This window comes from Brassica oleracea, chromosome C4, assembly GCF_000695525.1.
Source record: "Brassica oleracea var. oleracea cultivar TO1000 chromosome C4, BOL, whole genome shotgun sequence".
Classification (NCBI taxonomy): Eukaryota; Viridiplantae; Streptophyta; class Magnoliopsida; order Brassicales; family Brassicaceae; genus Brassica; species Brassica oleracea.
The window spans coordinates 619,357-624,022 of NC_027751.1; positions in this window are offsets into that span (position 1 = coordinate 619,357).

A 4,666-nucleotide genomic window follows, 5' to 3' on the forward strand; every position below is an offset into this window, starting at 1 on the left:
GAATGTAGTTAGAAACTTTAAAACAACACTAAAAATTATAGGCTTCAGTATATTAATCATTTACCGAAAAATTGAATATTTTGTAGGGGTTAATACATAGATTTTCAGAAAAATTCAAAAATATGACAATATTGTTTTAATGCATAGTTATATCATGAACTAACATATGATGATGGTCAGAGATGTTTGGAACCTTTGGTGTCTCCGTGTATTTAGAATAGGGATTTTATGGTGGTTTATCCACTAATTTAAAGAGCATATGAAGTTTTAGTAAATTAATTGATAAAAAAATAGATGCTCATTTACCATGTAAAATACTTTAGAATACATTAATACAAATGTAGAATATGATTAGAAATTTTAAAACAACACTAAAAATTATAGGCTGTATATTAACTATTTACCGAAAAACTGAATATTTTGTAGGGGTTAATACATAGATTTTGAGAAAAAAAATTCAAAAACTATGATAGTATTGTTTTAATGCATAGTTGTATCAGGAACTAACATATAATGATGGTCAGAGAGGTTTCGAACCTTTGTTGTCTCAATTTCTCTAAAATAGGGATTTTCTTGTGGTTTGTCCATTGATTTAGGGAGCATATTAAGTTTTACTAAATTAATTGATAAAAAATAGAACGACGCCCATTTACCATGTAAAAGAGTTTAGAATACATTAATAAAAATATAGAATGTGGTTAGAAATTTTAAAACAACACTAAAAATTATAGGCTTCTGTATATTAACCATTTACCGAAAAACTTAATATTTTGTAGGGGTTAGTTAACACATATATTTTGAGAAAAATTCAAAAAATATGATAATATTGTTTTAATGCATAATTGTATCATGAACTAACATACGATGATGATCAGAGAAGTTTGGAACACTTGTTGTCTCCGTTTCTCTAGAATATAGATTTTATTGTGGTTTGTCCACTAATTTAGGGAGCATATGAAGTTTTACTAAATTAATTAATAAAAAAATAGAACGACATCCATTTACCATGTAAGAGAGTTTAGAATACATTAGTACAAATATAGAATGTGGTTAGAAATTTTAAAACAACACTAAAAATTATAGGCTTTAGTATATTAACCATTTACCGAAAAACTGAATATTTTGTAGGGGGTTAACACATAGATTTTGAGAAAAATTTAAAAAAATATGATAATATTGTTTTAATACATAGTTGTATCATGAACTAACATATGACAATGGACAAAAAGGTTTGGAACCTTTATTGTCTCCGTTTCTCTAGAATAGGAATTTTATTGTGGTTTGTCCACTGATTTAGGGAGTTTATGAAGTTTAACTAAATTAATTAATAAAAAAATAGAACGATGTCCATTCACCATGTAAGAGAGTTTAGAATACATTAATGCAAATGTAGAATGTGGTTAGAAATTTTAAAACAACACTAAAATTATAGGTTTCAGTATATTAACTATTTACCGAAAACTGAATATTTTGCTGGGGTTAACATATAGATTTTGAGAAAAATTCAAAAAATAGGATAATATTGTTTTAATGCATAGTTGTACCATGAACTAAAATATGATGATGGTTAGAGAGGTTTGAAACCTTTGTTGTTCCCGTTTCTCTAGAATAAAGATTTTATTGTGGTTTGTGCACTAATATAGGGAGCATATGAAGCTTTTCTATATTAATTGATAAAAAAATAGAACGACGCTCATTTACCACGCAAGAAAATTCAGAATACATTAATACAAATGTAGAATATGGTTAAAAATTTAAACACAACACTAAGAATTATCGGCTTCAGTATATTAACAATTTACCGAGAAACTGAATATTTTGTAGGGGTTAACACATATTTTGAGAAAAATTCAAAAATATGACAATATTGTTTTAATGCATAGTTGTATTATGAAATAACATATGATGATGGTCAGAGAGGTTGGAACTTTTTTTCTCTTTTTTTTCTCTGAAATAACGATTTTATTGTGGGTTGTCCACTGATATTGAGAGCATATGAAGTTTTACTAAATTAATTGATAAAAAATTGAACGACTCCCATTTACCATGTAAGAGAGTTTAGAATACATTAATAAAAATAGAATATGGTTAGAAGTTTTAAAAAATACTAAAATTATAAGCTTTAGTATATTAACCGTTTACCGAAAAAACTGAATATTTTGTAGGGGCTAACACATAGATTTTGAGAAAAATTAAAAAAAAAATTAGATAATATTGTTTTAATGCATAGTTGTATCATGAACTAACATATGATGATGGCTAGAGAGGTTTGGAACATTTGTTGTCTCCGTTTCTATAGAATACAGATTTTACTGTCGTTTGTCTACTTATTTTGGGAGCATATGAAGTTTTAGAAAATTAATTGAAAAAATAGAACTACGTCCATTTAGAGTTTAGAACACATTAATACAAATATAGAATGTGGTTAGAAATTTTAAAACAACACTAAAAATTATAGGCTTTAGTATATTAACCATTTACCGAAAAACTGAATATTTTGTGGGGTTAACACATAGATTTTGAGAAAAATTTAAAAAATATGATAATATTGTTTTAATTCATAGTTGAACTAACATATGACGATGTTCAATGAGGTTTGAAACATTTGTTGTCTCTGTTTCTCTAAAATATGGATTTTATTGTGGTTTTTCCACTGATTTATGGAGCGTATAAAATTTTACTAAATTAATTGATAAAGAAATAGAACGATGCCCATTTACCTTGTAAGAGATTTTTGAATACATTAATACAAATGTAGAATATGGTTAGAAATTTTGAAGCAACACTAAAAATTATAGGCTTCAGTATATTAATCATTTACCGAAAAACTGAATATTTTGTATGGGTTAACAAATAGATTTTGAGAAAAAATAAAAAAATATGATAATATTGTTTTAATGCATAGTTTTATCATGAACTAACATATGATGATGGTCAGAAAGGTTTGGAACATTTGTTTTCTCCGTTTCTCTAGAATGGAGATTTTATTGTGGGTTGTCCACTGATTTACGGAGCATATGAAGTTTTACTAAATTAATTGATAAAAAATAGAACGACGCCCATTTACCATGTAAGAGAGTTTAGATTACATTAATACAAATATAGAATCTGGTTATAAATTTGAAAACAACACTAAAAATTATAGGCTTCAGTATATTAACCATTTAACAAAAAGCTGAATATTTTGTAGGGGTTAGTTATCACATAGATTTTGAGAAAAATTTAGAAAATATGATAATATTGTTTCAAAGCATATTTGTATCATGAACTAACATACGAAGATAGCCAGAGAGGTTTGGAACACTTGTTATCTCCGTTTCTCTAGAATAGAGATTTCATTGTGGTTTGTCCACTGATTTAGGGAGCGTATGAAGTTAACTAAATTAATTGATAAAAAAAAAGAACGGCGCCCATTTACCATGTAAGAGAGTTTAGAATACATTGATAAATATAGAATATGATTAGAAGTTTGAAAACAATACAAAAAATTATAAGCTTTAGTATATTAACCATTTAACAAAAATTGAATATTTTGTAGGGGTTAACACATAAATTTTGAGAAAAAATTCAAAAAATAAGTTAATATTGTTTTAATGCATAGTTGTATCATGAACTAACATGAGATGATGGTCAGAGAGGTTTGGAACATTTGTTGTCTCTCTTTCTCTAGAATAGGGATTTTATTGTGGTTTGTCCACTGATTTAGAGAGAATATGAAGTTTTACTATATTAATTGATAAAAAATAGAACGATGCCCATTTACGATGTAAGAGAGTTTAGAATACATAAAATCAAAAATAGAATGTGGTTAGAAATTTTAAAACAACCATAAAAATTATAGGCTTTAGTATATTAACCATTTACCGAAAAACTGAATATTTTATAGGGGTTAACACATAGATTTTGAGAAACAAATTTAAAAATATGATAATATTGTTTTAATGCATAGTTGTATCATGAACTAACATATGACGATGTGCAAAGAGGTTTGAAACCTTTGTTGTATCTGTTTCTCTAGAATATGGATTTTATTGTGGTTTTTCCATTGATTTATGGAGCATATAAAGTTTTACTAAATTATTTGATAAAGAAACAGAACGACACCCATTAACCATGTAAGAGATTTCAGAATACATTAATACAAATGTAGAATATGGTTAGAAATTTTAAAACAACACTAAAATTTATAGGCTTCAGTATATTAATCATTTACCGAAAAACTGAATATTTTGTATGGGTTAACACACAGATTATGAGAAAAAAATTAAAAAATATGATAATATTTTTTTAATGCATAGTTGTATCATGAACTAACATATGACGATGTTCAAAAAGGTTTGGAACCTTTGTTGTCTCCGTTTCCCTAGAATATGGATTTTATTGTGGTTTTTCCACTGATTTATGGAGCATATAAAATTTTACTCAATTAATTGATAAAGAAATAGAACGACGCCCATTTACCATGTAAGAAATTTCAGAATACATTAATACAAATGTAGATTATGGTTAGAAATTTTAAAACAACACTAAAAATTATAGGCTTTAGTATATTAACCATTTACCGAAAAACTGAATATTTTATAGGGGTTAACACATAGATTTTGAGAAACAAATTTAAAAATATGATAATATTGTTTTAATGCATAGTTGTATCATGAACTAACAT